General features: G+C 39.1%; 1 protein-coding gene across 1 annotated transcript in view; it reads left to right on the top strand.

Annotated features, from left to right (window-relative positions):
* The window catches only part of TBX15 (T-box transcription factor 15), a 147568-nt gene that overhangs the window by 39475 nt on the left and 89958 nt on the right, over nucleotides 1-18135 (top strand). The gene's annotated exons all lie outside the window — the stretch shown is intronic.

Genomic DNA, 18135 nt, shown 5'->3' with positions numbered 1-18135 from the left:
GGGGGTAGCTGAGTATTTTACTATCTCATTTCAATATATAAAGTCTCTTCAGGACCCTTGATCTGTATACTGATTTCCAAGAGGACTTAAGAGAAATGTCTGGGACTACCCCAAAACAGATTGAGACTTGGAAAAATTCAGGGAACCATCATGTATACTGATGTTTCTGTGAATGAAGGATCCTATCCAAGCCAACATATATTTTTTAAAGCACTAACTAGACCTAGGGATACAAATGTAAAACAACAACAAAAAAATAAATCCATGCCTTTAAGAAGCTTACATTTTAGTGAAGGGATACATCATGTGAATAGATAAATATAAAGGGGATCATTTGAGGAGGGAGGAGAGAGCACAAACATCCCTGGGCATGAGGAAAGCCTTTACTCAGTAAATGGCTCATGAGCTAATCCTTGAGGAAGCTAGGGTTTATTTCTAAGAGGCAGAGGAGGGAATTTACTCCAGGCATGGTGGCCAGTCTGTGCCAAGGCATGGTGGCTGGAGAAATCAGAACATAAGCTAATAAGGCATGTTTGGTTCAAACATGCCGAGAGGCAGAGGACTATTAATGAACCCGAATCCCTTCAATCCCTGTCCTCCCACAAAAAGACTTTTCTATGACATAGATGCAGGAAATAGTGACCTCACCTTCATCATATAATAACTAATAATAACTAACATCTAAATAGCATTTTAACATTTGCAAATGTATATCTCACTTGGTTTAATCTTTACAACAACCTTGGGAAGTAGGTGGTAGGTATTATTTTACAAATGAGGTAACTGAGGCAAAGAGGGGTCAAGTGACTTGCCATTTTACAGATGAGGTAACTGAGGCAAAGAGGGGTCAAGTGACTTGCCATATTGCTCAGAATATATTGTCTTCATCCTCTCTTTGCCTTTTTCACATTCCAACTTGGGTCATCATTATTTGTGTACCTAGTTTTAACCATCAATTAAATAGTAAGTATTTGAAGGGCAGGGATTATGTTTTTTTAACCCTTATCTTCTGTTTTAGGATTAATACTAAATATTGGTTCCAGGGCAGAATTAACACTAAATATTGGTTCCATAGCATCAAGGGCTAGACAATTGGGTTTAAGTGTCTTGACCAGGATCACACAACTAGTTAGCCTATGAGGATTGTATTATTTTTTCAATTTTGTATCCTTCTATGCCTACTCCAGTAAGGGCATATAATAGGCACTCAATAATGTTTATTCAAGTCAGGAAAACCAACCTAACAATTCACTCTAAGGGGTGAATAGGCTGTTATAACAGGTCATACAAAAGTTCCTTTGATTAGATATCTCCAAGCAAAAACTGGGTAATCACTTATCTGTTATTCTAACAGAAGGAAAACCTATTAGATAAGGAAGGTTTGGTTGATCCTTTGAAGTCTCTCTCAACTCTGAATTTCCATGAAGTATGGTGAAGTGGATAGACCTCTGGTATTAGAGTCAGGAGATCTGGGTTCAAATATGAGCAAGTCACTTAAACCAGTGGTGTCAAACTCAAATAGAAACATGGGTCATTAATCCATATGTAAGGATCTGTGTAGGCTGCATAGTGACTTAGTTTTAAAATGTAGTTTTAGCTATGTTTTGTTCTATTTTTATTTATTTTGTTAAATATTTTCCAATTTTGATCTGGTTCAGTAGTAGTGGGGAGGGTGCTTGCCTGCTTGATACCTCAACCTAGACTGTCAAAGCCTTAGGCTTCTATATCTTGTGAAACTGGGATAATAATACCTGAGATAATTATTCACCTTACAGTTTGTAATGAGGAAAATGCTACATGTAGATGTGATCTATTATTATTATTATTATTTATGTTGGAAAGAAGCATTATGTTACCTTGAACCATTTAGCATTGTGTCCAAGGTCAAGACTGCATTTTTAAAAAAACCTTACCACGCGATTTTCTTTTAAAAAACCCTTCCCTTATGTTGAGTGGCAAGGGCTAGGCAATTGTGGTTGAGTGACTTGCCAGGGTCACACAGCTAGGAAATGTCTGAATCCTGATTTGAATCCAGGTTCTCCTGATTCTAGACTCTAACCACTGTGCTATCTAACTGCCCCTCATATAACTTTTTTTTTGGAAAAAATTTAATTAATTGATTTAATTAACTTAAATGAAATCAATTTAATTAATTGATTTAGAATATTTTTCCATGGTTATATAATTCATCATGTCATTTTTCCAGTGTTTCTCTTCTCAGTTTTTTGTTTTGCCTCAAAAGAAAAAATCTAGAAGCCATTTCAACCAGACCCTCCAGATTTTGCAAAAGAGTCCCTCTAAAAAGATAAAGGGTTACTGAATGTATCCCCCATCCAAAGCCCTTCTAATCATGTAAATTGTCTTGCCCACAGTCAGCAACTCTAAAACCCTGAGCTCTAGAGACCGTAGACTTCCTGATGTTTTCAATGAATGCCAACTTTAATCATAACAGGCACATCTCAGCCATGGGCATATCCACTGTGCTGGAGTGTCCTGAGGCCATGAGGAGACCTCAAGAATGATTGTATGTTTGTCTGCTGCCCACATGATAACACCAAGCTTTAGTTAGCCCGCTTAATGTCTCACTGCTGGGAGGCTGGGGTGCTGGTGGTGGAGTCACATTCCTATTAAAAGCGGGCACTGGTCTGGCTGTTGATTCCCCCGGAAAACAAAAACAAAACCTCAACATTTTAGATGCTGAGAGGGATGATCTTTCCCCCCAGAAGGAAGGAGCCAGTTGGGCTCAAGACGTTTTCAGACTTGTGAGCTTTATAATAACATTGGTTTCTTTTGGCCGTTCGGTCGGAAATGAAGGAGGCAGGAGAACCATTGTTTTCCATCTTGTTTTCCAGATCAAATTGCTCGTTTCCATGGGAATTTATGGCATTTGGGCATGGGGTTTGGGTTCCAGGGACAGACTGAATATCAGGTCGGGATTTGTGCATGCTCCTCTTGAAGTATTCTAAATGTTTTGAGGTTTTAAAAATGAAGACCGTGAGTGCCAGAAAGCTGGCCAAGAATAATGAACACAAAGTCAACAAGTTAAACAAGGATTTCAGTCAGATTGGCACCAAGTTGTTCTAACTTTATGGCTTGGTGATCATATTATGACTTAAGCAGCTTTGCTTTAGGAAGTGTGGTCACTCAGCCCACTTTGGATCTGTTGTCTGTTTCATGGTTCGGGCTTAAGGAGGTGATGGAGCTATCTGGGGGTACGGTGACACATACATTTGATTAGGCAGTCAATTAACGTGAGCTTAATCTAGGCAACTGGGTAGTGGCATGGATAGAGCACTCTAGTAAGGAAGACCAAATCTGATCTTAGAGAGTTACTTGTTGTGCGACCCTTCACAAGTCACTTAACCTCTCGCTGCCTCAGTTTACTCACCTATAAAGTAGAGGTATTAATAGAATCTACCTCCCAGGGTTGTTTTGAGCTCTCTATCTGCTATGCCACACTGCTGTCTCAATATTTAACCTGGAAATGTGAAGATTAGAGGAACATGATAATTGCCTTTGCCCCAAAGAGAGATGAAATAGTCAGATAAGAGTTCAGAAGATTTTTGGATCAGGAAGATCATTCTGTAAATGCTGGCTGGGATCAGTGACATATTACTCTGGCTTAAAGGATGGTGTATTTTATAGATAACTTTTTTTTATAGGTGAGCAATAAATCTTCATTGAGTTCATCCAGCCATCATTGACTGATCAACTGACATTTGTACACAGAGGATCAGGCCATTGTAAGAAGTGGCCAGATCGCTGTACCCCACCTCCATCATTCATATAGGCATTATTATATTTGTCCCAGATGTGCGAAGAAGAGTCTGTGGTGGCATCTGTAGATAAGTTCCCCCTTACTTCTCCATGGTGTCTCTTCTGTAACCCTAGCACAGGGAAAAACTTTCACGGCAAAGCTGTTTATTCTGTCTTGTTCTTGGCTTCCCCCACTTCCCTTGGGGCTAGAAAACCATTGGAAGGAGTAACTGCAGCCTTTTAGCAAATTCAGTCCAAATTCATTATTATTCCATCTTTGAATTGTGCGGGTATGTTTATGTCCTGTCTACCTAAGTAGGTTTCAGTTCAATTCAGCAGACAATTGTTAATGTTCTGTATTAGGGAAACAGCAAAATCTAGATCAGTCAATTGTGGGAAAAGTTTGGCACAGAGAGGAGATTTTGGAATGTTGCAAGAAAGCTTGAAGGACACGTGTGACAGTTGGAAGAAGAACATCTTTGGGGCTCTCCTACAATCATTTTAACACAATAAGACTTGATTTAGAGCCTGCCAATCACTGTGCTAAGCATTAGGGGGTGCAGATACATAAAATTAACTGACTTCTATTCTCAAGGGCATTTATAACAATACATATCATTAACATAAAAGCTTGCAAAAATGCTTTTAGGGGTTGGTGTAGTAAACAGAGCATAGGATCTGGCATAAAGAAGATTCCAATCCCTCCTTTAAATACTATCTATGTGATCCTGGGTAAATTAGTTAACTTCTCAGCCTCAGTTTCCTCATCTTTAAAGTGGGCATAATAAGAATACCTCACAGGGTTGTTGTGAGGATGAAATGGTATAGTACACATAAAGTGCTTTATAAACTTTAAAATCTGTATACATGTCATATATTACTATTTTTATTGTATTACCTTATTTAAATAAACCAATAACTGTGTAAGGGTAGGTAATTCAGGTGGTATTATTTCTATTTTACAGGTGAGGAAACTGAGGCTGGGGGAAGTTAAGTGACTTTTCACATAGTCACGCAGCTAGTAAATGTCAGAAGCAGGATTTGAACCAGGTCTTCCTGACTCAGAATTGAAGATCAAAGAAGATGCAGTCCCTCCCTTTGGGCAGCTTTCTGTCTAATGGCGGGGTGGTGGTGTGTGGCTCTCAGATACACAGATAAACATGATAAGAAGAAATTGTGAGAGTCTCAGTGGCACAATTTGCTCTTCAAAGTTCAGAGGAAGCAAAGATGATTTCTCAGAGATTCCTTCCAAATTTGAAGTTCTATTTAGAGGTTCATGAAGGAGATGACTTTTAAAGGAGGAGTCAGATTTCAACAGGGGAAGACAGAGGAGGGAAGATCATATGTGTATCACACTAAGTGGTGAAGCTAGGTGTCGAACTTGGGTCTTTTCAATCCAACAACTGACAATTACCTTGCTGCTTGTTCATAGTCACTATCCTTCCAGCCTCTCTTTTCCCCAGAGCATTCAGGAAAAATGTGTGACCTTGAGCAAGACAGTACCATTCTGGGCCCATAATTCTCACTTGGATAATGAAGGGAATTGGACTAATTGAATTCTTGATATTGGTTGCCTAGATTTCTTCCAGAAGTATTTTCTTTGCTTATTTCTGCCTGGTGTGGAGATAGCTACCCTTGTGGAGATCTGGCTTCACACTCGAATTTCCCTCCTACCATCTATCGGGTCATCATCTATCAATAAAAGTGGTTAAAACAAGTCTTGATAGGTGTTGGGTTCCCCTTCCTTGGAGGTTTTCAAGTAGAGGCCAAGCAATCACTTGTCAGGAATGCTATGGTATTAATGGATTCCTTTTGTATATGGGTTGGACTAGATGGGTACTAAGGTCCCTTCCCACTCTCCACTTCTGTGATCCAAATGAATGTCAGCTTGGAGAAGTGCGATTCTGGTAATGTGTGGATAAAACATCCACTTTAATAAGGTCCTCTTTGCTGGCTTCTTTTAGATTTAGCTTAATTTCTTTCTTGCCTTGGGTCTATGGGTTAAACATTAAAGGCAATGATGCAGAAGGGCCACCACACTTCAATTGTAAAGTGGGCATAGTTTACCTTTGACACTCATTAATCTCTTCCTCTGGATTTTTGCACTTTTGAGTCCTACCGCAGACCTCCTCCTGGCTCCTATCTTGTTCTTACCTATCTGTTGGCTAACTCCCTTAAATCCACTGCTGATAATGAAACATAAAAAGGAGAAGAGGGAAAAGGAGAAGGGATTAAGAATTTAAAGTGCTTATTATGTGTCAGAGAATATATAGTCTAAATCTTTAAATTTTACAAAAGAGGAAACTAAGACCCCAAGAGATTGAGAGACTTTTTTGAGATGACAGAGGTCCAGAGTTGTGATCCAAACTCAAATCCTTTAGTTTTAGGTCCTGTGCCCTGTCCACTGGGCCACATCATATATATATATGCTAAGTAATACAGAATAATTTGAGTTGAGAGAGAGAGTTGTACTGTGGAGTGGAGGGAAGAGGATTTATGTATCAGGAAATGCCTTGTATAGGACATGATGCTGAGTTGTGCTGTGAAGGAAACTGGAGATTCTAAGAAGCAATGGTGAGGAGAGAGTTAACTCTAATGATGGGAAACTCCCAAGACAGCCTATTAATTATTAGAGAGCTATATTTGTTAGGATGGCCTTCCTTATAGGACAGGGACTGGACTTGTGAGCTTATTGGTATAGAGTTCCCAGCAAGGAACTTCTTTTACCAGTGAAGGTTGGTCCATCCTCTGCAACTTTTAGTCTTAGAATAGTGGTTTTTGAAGTCTAGGAATACCTGGGTGTCCCTGAGACCCTTTCAGACGTTCCACAGAGTCAAAAGAATTCTTATAGTAATGTTAAGATATTTTAGTTTCTGATATGGTAAATACTAATAGAGATGACTCACATAAACAAAAGCTCTTACCCTTCCCTTCTGTCTTAGAATCTATACTGTGTATTGGTTTCAAGGCAGAAGAGTGGTAAGGACTAGAGAATAGAGGGTAAGTGACTTGCCCAGGGTCACACATCTAGGAAGTGTCTGAGGTCAGATTTGGCCCAGAATGATTTTTAAAAAAAATTACATTTCAGGCTTTTTAGCAGGACTGTGGAGGATATGTTGCTGAGTAAAGGGTGTCTTTCTGGAGCCCCTCAAATTATACTGAGTGGCCCCCTTTTATACCTGTATGTAAGGCTACTCATGATGGCATGCCAATTTTTCTTGTGATAGGTGAATTCTGCCTCTGACTTTGGATAAGAGCATGGTTGATGCCCTTCGAACCTCCTTTTAACTATAAAAGTTCTAGAATTAACTCTTCTCACTTTCAAGCCTGAAGAGTCCTGGGGGTTCAGTGTCTTGTGGAGGGGTTGATGTCCTTGGTCCTAAATCCACCTTCCTAGCTTCAGCTGTGTTTGGTAGACTTTGGAGTCCTACTTAGTGATTGTTTTTGGGTACCATCTCCAGCCTTGTCCCAGTTATGCCCTTGGGGTGAGAGAAGCAGCACTGTGACTTGGAGAAATCTCCTTCCTTAGATGAGCTGAATCAGAACTGGGCTTTTAATCCTAGCAATATTTCCTGTCTCTGAAGTTTGCTGGTAGGCAAACTACCCCTGCCTTAAGTTTCAATGCCAGATCTTGCTGTAAGAGCTTCAGAACTCTATTTTTGGTCATCCCTTCTCAGCATAAATACATGTTTGTCGGGAGTCAGCATGAGGTAGGTTGGTTGGCTTTTTTGAGGGACTGCATTAGGATATTAAATCACAAATGGATTTACTTGATTACCCTTTTCTACCACCATGCTGTTGGACAACAGATTGGACGATATCGTGCCTAATCATTCCTTTATTCCTCCATAGGAGGACAAGATGTGACCCCAAATTGATGGTCTCTGACTTTTACTGTCCTGGGCCAGGCCAGGAGTTATCAGAGCTACCTCATGCCTTGGTCTAATTTATCTTTTGCATTTACTATCACTGGAAATGGGGGAAAGACCATATACCTGATCCTTGATTCAGTTGTTTGATAATTTGGAAATTATCAGCAAAAGGGCAGGCATCAGAATTAAGGGGAAAGACTGGGGAAGATTTCCTGTAGGTTAGATTTTAGCTGGGACTTGAAAGAAGCCTGGGAGGTCAGGAAGGGGAGCTGTTGAGGGACAACATTCTAGGCATGGAGGTTAGGCAGAAAAAAATGCCCATAGCTGGTAAAAGGATTCCCTCCATCAAGGAACAGTGAGGAGGCCATTTCACTGGATCTCAGAGGACGTGTGTGTGTGTGTGTGTGTGTGTGTGTGGTATAAGAAGACTGGAAAGGGGAGGTCAGTCTATGAAAAGAGTTTTGTCAAGAAGAGGATTTTATTTGGTCCTGGTGATGCTAGGGAGTCATTGGAGTTTATTGAAAGGTTAGAGATTCCTCCTTCTTTGTAGTATTGATTTCCAAGGTATGGTCTTAGTCATAAACTTTTATATTTTTATATATACAAACCTTAGTTTAAAGGTTTTATAGCCTCTTTAGGATTTGAGAGGTGACCTCATCCAAAGGTGTCAAATACAACACTTCCAAGTTCAGCTGGATCAGATTAAAATGTAATTGGGAAACAGTTTAACTAAAAAATTAATAAAACATAGATAACACTCCATTTTCAAGCTATGTCAATGTGCAGTTCACAGGGATCCTTAGGTTTAGCGGCCCCCATTTCTATATGAGTTTGACGCTACTTATCTAGTTAATGCCTCATTTTATAGATGGAGTCCAGATAGGATTAAATGACTCATCCAGCATTCCAAAGTCAGTAAGGGAAAGAGCTAGGATTTGGAGTCTTATGTCTCCCAAATCCAGGATTCTTTCTACTGTATCACATCAATCATTTAATCAATAAACATTTGTTAAGTGCCTATTGTGTGCCAGGCACTGCACTAAGTGCCAGGGATACAAAAGCAAAAGATGGTCCTTGTCCTTGAAGAGCCTGCAATCTAATGTGACCCTGTCATCTCTGTTTTCTTTCTTGTTACCTTTCCAACCTGACTCATTGAATTATGGGAAGTGAATAATATCATCTAGAATTATGTTAGCACTGTCAGAGAACTTAGAGATGATCTATTCTAAGTCCTGTATTTTACAGAAAAGGAAACTGAGGATGAGAGAGAGAGGTGTAATGATGGACCCAAGGTCATCGGAATAGAAAGTCAAGCTTTTGGACTTCAAGTCCATTGCTTTCTGCAACACAACTTGCTAATTTGATGTTGGTTTGCAGTTTTGACAGGATCATTACTTTATCTACACAGATTTCAGGGTGAATGATTATTAAGTGTGCTCTGATCTTACTGAGAGCAAAGGACAGAATTTGAATTTGCCATTGATGTGGACAGAGGGAGTAAAGGACTTAATGATGCTTATGAATCAGCCAGTAATGCACATCTGAGTCTTGCAAAGTGATCCTGTCAATATGCTTTTCTTTAATCAGAGTCCTGGTTTGGGAGACCCAGAAAAGTCAGGATTGGGTTAGTGTTTAAGAAAACAAACAAACCCAAATATAACCACCCACTCCTGCCTTCCTTTTCCTTTGGCCATCTGCCATCTTCCTTCTTCCCGATTGGAAGCCAGAACTGAGGCCTGGCTCAAACCAAGGCTGGGATGTTCCATTCCTTCAAAGCCTGAAGGCCCTTGGCTAAGCCAGACCTCTTCTGGTGGTTTCCTGGGCCTTGTTTTTCTTTACTCAGAGACATCTGAGTTTCAGATAAATAAGAAGGCTTTGCCTTCTTGTCTTCTGAGGTCCCTGGTAAGACTTTATTGGCCAAAGAAAAACTCCCGGTCAGCTTCTCCCCCAACCACAGAATAGCCATTTCTCTGTCTTACAGGTCACTTCTCACTAGCAAACTGGCAAGATTCAGCCTTTCTCATAACCTCAAGATAAACTTGACCCTCATTTTTCTCCAACTCTGTGATTCTTTAGCAATTTTTCTTGCCCTTGATAGTAAGTCAAGATTTATTGTGCATCTCCTTTAAAAAGAGGAAGTAGAGGACACATTCCTTGCTATCGGACTACAAAGACCTTTATTATACAAACTTCATTAGCATAAGTTTAACATTTAGAAAAAAATTAGCTGGACAAGAATATGGACAAAACAGATTTTTTTTTTTGCTCTGTTATTGGCTTGGCACACATAAATGGGTCCTATGATTAGTGGGACTAGCTTGCTAAAAAGGCAAATCAACATTATTTTTATTTGTTCCCATGGAATAATGGATGGTGGGAGAGAATATCTGGGTTCAAGTTTTGTCTTTGGCCCTCAGATTTTTATATATTTATATATTATATATAACTATATATATTATTATATGTTTGGGCATCAGATATGTTTGGGCTCCTTGAAGAGAGGGACTATTTTGACCTTTGTATTCTCTGCTGCCCAGCACACAGGAGGTGCTTAATAAATGCTTGTCCAACTGGACTCCATGTTTTGCCACCTTAGGGCGTTCTCTGAGATAGTCTTTGCTGACAAGCTGATCTGCATTAGTGGAGGGAATTATCAGGTCAGCGGAGTTTCCTGCATTGATGAGATCAAAGATTGGCCAATAGAAAAACCATTTCCATCTTACCAAGGAAGGAGGCATAAGCTAAGATATAGGAGTGAGGCACAGAGCCACCATCCCAGTCAGTCATGGCTGAATGGAGCTTGTTGGGACTATGGGAAGCTTGTTAACAGTGAAGCATCGAAGCCTCTCTCTGCAGACCTCAATCTTCTTTATGGAAGGGCCAGACAATGTAGTGGTCTGTATAGTATATTTAGGCAGCTAGATGGCACAATGGATGGAGTGCTAGGCTTGAGGTCTGGAAGACTCATCTTCCCAAGTTCAAATCTGTTCTCAGATACTTGCTAACGGGGTGACCCTGGACAAGCCAATTAGCCCTGTTTGCCCCAGTTTCCTCATCTATAAAATGACCTGGAGAAGGAAAAGGCAAAGCACTTTAGTATCTTTCTCAAGAAAATCCCAAATAGGGTCACAAAGAATCAGACATGACCGAAATGACTGAACAACAAAATATAGTACCTTGGCAGCTGGCATTGACCTGGAAGCCTCTGCTTACCTGAGTCTGAGGGAAGTGCCTTCCTGACAAGCCTGGGTTAGGCTCATTCCTCTTGTTTCACTCTACACCTTGCTTAGGAAAAGGCTGGAGGTAAGTTCACCTGCCCGAATCTTTTGCTTCTACCTTAGCGCCATGATTGACCCAGAGCGATGGGACTGGTTTTATCTAAAGCACCACCATGGGACCAGTCATATCGATCTCACCTGAACCAAGTTCTTCTTTTTCAAATAGGTCATGCATGAGATTTTTGAAGCTGATTATGTGTAAGTCCTACAGGTTTCTTAGAGGTGATTTTTGCCCCCTTGGGGTGTGGAGTCCATATATATAAAATAATCAGAGACCACATGTGATTAAGTGTTCCAATGAATGACAAAGATAATCAATGCTATTAGGAGTCAGAGAAGGGAAATATAAGCCAGAGTGGGAGCATCACTGGGGGAAGCATTAGGGAGAATCTGACCAAAGAAAGATTATAGGATTTTAGAGTTGGAAGGAACCTTAGAAATCAGTTGGTCCCAACCCTCTATTTGACAGATAGCCAAACTGAGGTCCAGGCAGTCTTTTGTCTTTCCCAATGTAGTAACTAGCAGAAATAAGATTTAGCTCATCATCCTTTGATACTGAATTTAATCCTCTGTTCTTTCCACTTATACAAGCATGAGCTGGACTTCAAAAAATGGGTAGAGTTTTACTTATTAAATATTTTTTTTCTATTGCCTACAGTTAGTTTTCCTGTTGGTTTACCATTTTGTCTTTATTTTTTGTTTAAATTATTATGTGTCATCTCTCTCTCTCTCTCACTTTCTGTCTGTCTATACACACACATGCACACATGTATGTATATAAACACACACAATGCAAATATGTATATGTAAAACACATGTGTATGCACACATGTACACACATAGTCTGTTTATGTGCTGTATCTTCCTAGTAGAATGGGAGGTATTTGAGAACAGGGATTGTTTTTAGTTTTGCCTTCTTATACTCTGGTGCTTAGAAAACTCTGAATCAGCGCTCGGTGGTGGTGATGGCCGTGGGGAGAGTGATGGTGGAGCACCAGTATAGCATAGTACTCTGACCTTTATCAAGACAATCTTACTTTGTGGATGCCATCTCCCACCTTGGGTTATCTAACCCCTATTCACAGTCAGTCAGGAATGATGGTGTGCTTTTTTGCTCGTTGGATCTGGCAATATGGCGGGGTGTAGATTTTTCTCTTCTGTAAAGCAGATGTGGGGTAGAAAGGTTGTTTTATAGATCTCACTACAATATATGTGGTTTCATCATTTGTTTCATGTTTGGCAGCTGGGGATTGTGGCTTTGCTGCTCGCTGCTTGATGGGCTCAGAATGTGACACATAAGTGGTCTTGTGATGGTATTGTTTAAATGGTAAAATTTGATGCAGTATAAAAATGGGTCATGTGGACATCTAGTCACTCTGACAGAACTCTCTGCAAGGACATTTGCATTCTGGGATACCCCAGAGGTCATAAGTAGCCATTTTTAATTTGCCACTGGCTATTTTGGCCTCAGTGACTAGTGGTGTCTCAGTGACCTAGCAATGTTTAGGATCACAAGTCCCCTCTGTCAACCTTTTGACCACATATGGGTGGAAAGACATGCCCTTGAAGTCAGCTGGCCACATCTCATCATCATCTAGCTTTGTCCTTTACGTACTGGTTCCTGATTGCACCAGGTAGCAGTCTTCCATGTTCACCGTCTTTCTGTTTTTTTCCCCTCTTTTTTTCTCTTAAAAAATTATTAACCCTGATTTATAACCACTTTATAATTAGTTCACATTACTCAACAGAGACTTATAGAGATGGCCCCTGGGAGAGAATTGGGTGACAGTGGCATTTCTCCTATTTTTAGGATGGAGAAGCAGAGGCACAGAGAAATTTAAAGATTGGTGTGATTTATCAGAAGGAATTAATGATAATACTAATAATAGTTTGTATGTCATTTTAAGATTTGCCAAGTACTTTTTACACACAGTATCTCATTTGATCCTCACAATAAGCCAGTGAGATAAGTGCTATTATCATTCTCACTTTACTGATGTAGCAACTGAGGCTCAGAGAGGTTGTCTAGAGTTGGTAAACGAATGAGCCAAGATTGGAACATGTCTTTCTGATTCAAAGCACATTACTTTATCTTTTATTTTTCCATTCCGTCATTTTAAGTGATTGGAATTGAGAGGAGAGGTTATAGCCAGACCAGTAGATATTGCTCTATTGAGAGATGATTCTAGGATAACGGAAGAGGAAGGAAGGGGTAAGGGTGTCTTCTCTAATTCTAGGTCCAAGGGGCAAAAATATTGAGATTTAAGAAAAAAAATGAACCAAAGCAAATGAACAAACAAAATACCATAGTTTACTTTCTTTTGCATAAACACCCCTATCTGGGAATGCTAAAAATGTGTACAAAGATATAGACATCAGAATAATCAGAAAAACCTAATTTCCCAAGGCTTGACCCATCAAATTTCCAAGAGTAAATTTTGATCACATCAACATGGCATGATGGAAAGAGTTTTGGATTTGGATTCTGATTAGAATTAAAAGTCCTATGTTTAAACCTCTACTTAGTCCCTGGGGGGGGACTTAGCATCAATCATTTAATATTTATGAACCTCAGTTTTCTCATCTGAAAAATGAATATAATAAAATCTGTGGCATGTACTTCACAGGGTTGTTAGGAAACTTAAGTGAAATGAGAGTCAGTCTGGTCTTGTGGAAAGAGAGAACTAGCTTCAAAGCCAGGAAGACCTTGGTTCAATTCCTACTTCTCGCTTGCTCCAGAAGAAATTCATTTTACCCCTGAATGTTTGAGGTAATACTATAATATGCTAAGTTGCAAAGGAGGTATCTATCTATACTGGTAGAAGTTAATTATGTTATTGAAATCATGAAATTTATATAAATATCAATTATTATTATTGAATCTAGACCCTCTTATTTAATAGATGAAGAAAGAGGGGATGTGCCTTTCCCAGAGTTCTGTAGGTTGCAAATGGGGCAGATTTGGGGTTCAATCTCAGTTTACCTGATGTCTTCTTACTCTGAAGTCAGTTATCTTTTCCCTGCAGCAAACTGCTTCTTCCCTTGTTTTCCCTAGACTCAGGCTTCAGGGCTTGGCAAAATTCCTTCCTCCTCATGCCTCAGCCAACATGGCCAGTGAACCCCCTGGGCCTTAAATCCAGCCTCTGCCAGACCCTTGGTTTTCGTGTGGGATTCAGCCCTGGGTTGATATTTAAATACTGCATGCGTCCCCTCAGCTGGAGCCCGGAAAGTGCTGGCGTGGCATTCCCAGAGAAGCCAACCAACTTAAAAGAAACTGCCATAAAGTAAATCACCAGGACTAGATGATTTTCATCCAAGAGTTGGGGAGGAAATGAAGTGTGAAATAGCGGAGATACTGATGAAGACATTAGTTCTTCTGTGCAACAGCAACTGTTCCAGAGTAGGGCAAGGCTGCTAACATGGTGACCTTATTGCTGGAAGGGAAAGATTTGTGGCCTAGCTGGCAGCTTTGGACTATCTAGGCCATTTGGAACCTGGAATGCAAATTCTAGCATAGACAATGGGACTTTTTCTTCCTTTTAAAGCAGGTAAGTGGGACCATCCTGTTGGTCTGAACATGGTGGCCTTTCTGAGGGAGTCTTTAGGAATTGAGATTCTCTGTGTTCTACTCTGAGTCCTTGTGGAGCTGTAGATTTGAGGTGGTTGTAGTGATGTATTAAGACTGTTTAAGACTACCCAATAAATTCCAGTGGCTCCCTTTTGCCTACAGATACAAGTACGAAATGCTCTGTTTGATACTCAAAACCCTTCATAATCTAATCTCCTTCTAGTCTTCTAACATCTTACTCCACAACACATAGCTTCAATCCGGTGACCACTGATCTCTTGGATGCTTCATGAACAAGATATTCCATTTTTTTCCCCTCTGGGTCCCTCATGTCTGGAACATTCTCTCCCCTCCTCTCTGACTATGGACCTCCCTGGCTTCCTTTAAGTCCCAAGGAAAATATAATCTCCTAAACAAAACCTTCCCTAATTCTTCTTAATTCCAGTGCCTTCCCTCCATTAATTATTATCATTTATTCTGTATATAGTTTACTTTGTTTTATCTTGTTTATCTTGTTACTTGTATATCTGTTTGCCTTTTGTCTCCTCCATCAGATCTTAAAGGTCTTCAGATTGATTGAATTGATTAATTAATTGGTAGGTCTCTTCTCTTCTATAGGCTTCAGTTTCCTTATCTATAAAAAATGGGAGGAGATAAGATAAGATCTCCAAGTTTCATTCCAGTTCTAAAAAAATATTCTATCATCTCATAAATACTTTTTTTGCTTTGTGGATAGTTTGGTCTCTGGATAAGGAAGTTCAAACTCTCCAAGAGGTGCTCAATTGTTTTACTTAAATCTGTGCAACTTGCCCTTTGGTATATATAACATAACTGGGCATCATTGGGTTTGGGTCCTATACAGTGAAGGTCACCATCATAGCATTGGGTTGGAGCAAAGTCTGTGGCCATTGATTGTGGGCAAAGGAACAAGTATCGTTCCTTCAAAAGGACTTACTAATTTTGAGAAATGTCTGATTTATCAACCCCTGCCTTGGTGTTTGTGATGATACAATTGGGGTGTATAAATGCATATGCAGGTCATTTCAAGTATAGGGAAATGAGGTGGTCTACATAATGAAACATTATCTTTACTAGACAGTGGCTATCTGCTGCTAATACAATCACCAGCACCCTTAGATATTGTAGAAGGGGTTTCCATGGTAGCATGGGTTATTGGTGATCATGAGCAACCATGAGCATTGGTTAGATGTGTCTTGGAGACATGTAGAAGTAATAGTAATCTTAATTAAGGCAATCAAGTACTAGGAAAGAAAGCAGGCTGGTGGGTTGTGGAAAGAGCATCAGACTGAGAAGTAACAAAAAAGATGTCAGCCCCAGTATTGCTATCCACTGGCTGGATATCTTAGAGTTTAAGGTCTCATTTTTGGAAGGGTTTCAAGAGAAAGATTCAAGTGTGCTAAACTTGGAAGGAACCTGCAACAATTAGTTCTAGTCCCTCTTTTAGGCAAATGAAATCCCATTCCTATTTAAAAGATGAGGCAGTTGAAGTCCCTGAGTGGCTCAATTTAACACGTTTACTGGGTATCCAGCACTGTGCTAAGTGCTATGGATACAAAAACAAAAATGAAGTCACATCTTCCCTCAAGATGCTTACATTCTACTGAGGTAGAGTATGAGAGCAAGTACAAGATCTGATTTCTACCAAATGTAGCTTTTTTCTTAATCATACTTTTCTGTACTTTGTTCCTCATCCTTAAAATTAGGGTAATAATTCTTGCTTTATTTACCACAGAAGCATGCTATGAAGATCAAATGATGTATATGAATTTAAATGTATATGTATTTAAATCTAAGGTATTAATAATAAGTAAGATATTAATAAGTTAGAACTAGAGGCTGGGCTTGCAATATCATTGGCAAAAAGAAATCCTGAGTGAGGAAACTTCCTCTGCCAATTCAGGTCAGCACCTTCTCCAAAATTTAGATAGTTGCTTAGACCTTGGGCAATAAGAAGTGAAGGGACTTGCTCTGGGTCATATTGTCAGTATGTGTTATAAGCAAGACTTAAATCCATGTCTTTCTAGCATTGAAATACATGCCAGAAACAGGGACAAAACCACCAATAATTATATGTAAAATAATTAGGTTTTACAAAAAGAAATATGTTTATGGGAAATAAACATTTAAAAAATTCATAGCGTATCCTCTACAACAATATACATTCCTATTTATCAGATGCAGAAAATGGAGAGTTTACTCTATTTTTTCTTTATGTGGCTGTTTGCTGAGTAGTAATATAGGTAGTGTGTTGGAATGAATTCACATAGATGTGGGGAGAGAGGACAATATCAGTGGTATATAGATCTATGAACACCAATCAGAAAGGAGGAAACATATTATAGTGGAAAAAATATTGGGCAGGCTGTCAAAAGACATGGGTCAATTTCTTGACTATGCCAACTTGTTTCCTATGTGACCTTGGATAAGTGGTATTCCATTTCTTGCCCTCATTTTTCCCATCTGTCAAATGAGAATGTTGGGCTAGATTATTGTTTTCTTTCAGATCTAATATCCTGTAGTTTTTTTTGTTTTATTCTCGGTAGATAGTTTTATTGGACCAAACATTATGTGGCAAGCTTTCCACAGTAGAAAATACTGTTAAACTATCCTAAGCATTGCTTAGGATCCAATTTTTGATCCTAGAACCAAAAGAAATGCAAAAAGGAATAGGAATTATAATAGTATTTTGAGGAAAAATTGGACTGGGGGTGGAGTGGGGTGACCAGGTAGCATTACTCCCTGAAGGATATTTCTATGGTCCTGAACCATTGAGAGAGAGTCCCTAGTATAAGACAGAAGCAGTGGGACTGTATGTCTTTTCAAATAAACTTCAATGATTTTGCTATGACTTTGGAACTATGAGGAAAACCATATTGATACACTTTTGCATACCACTGAAATTTTCCATGAGGGAGACAGATTTAAAAACTGTAGAGTCAACTCTCTAGTATAGGCTAAATATTTAATAAAAATCTAATACCTAATAAAATATGAGATAAGAAGGCATAAAAGACAGGACATAATAAGATAACAAGACATAAAACATAATAAACAAGTAAGATAAGAAGACATAAAACAAATCTGCCTTTGGGAAAAAAATGGTATAAATTTTGGTTACAATGTTAGCCTACTGTTTGGAAAGAGTTAATATTTCTTCTTACAAAGAAACTGACTTATATTTATAGAACAATTTGTCCACTGGAAACAGGAACTTGATCTTGGTGCATTGAAGACATTAAATTTAAAGTCAAAGGATCTGGGTTCAGATCTTGATTCAATCATTTATTACATGTGTGACTCTGAGCCAAGTATTAACTTTCATGTAAACCAGTTTCCCCATCTGCAAAATGAGGAGACTGGATTAAATGACCTCCAAGAGCCCTTCCAAATCTTCTTGGATATGACTCAGGTGACTACCTGAACATTCTGTGCACTATAATAAAATCAGCTGTAGAGAATACCAGTGCCCCTCGATTTGAGAATATCTGATAGTTGAAAATTAGACTTTATATAAAATATACATTAGTGAATGCATATTCATTTTGTAGACTTCCTTTGCTATCCCAAATCATTTAATGAAAGATTCCTATAAACAGTAGATATATTTAGTGCATTTCAAATTATTAGATATAAAAGTTTG

The sequence above is a fragment of the Gracilinanus agilis genome, chromosome 4 (genome assembly GCF_016433145.1).
Source record: "Gracilinanus agilis isolate LMUSP501 chromosome 4, AgileGrace, whole genome shotgun sequence".
In the NCBI taxonomy this organism is placed as follows: Eukaryota; Metazoa; Chordata; class Mammalia; order Didelphimorphia; family Didelphidae; genus Gracilinanus; species Gracilinanus agilis.
Note: the sequence above shows the minus strand (reverse complement) of the source record. Positions and strands in the feature narration are given on the sequence as shown.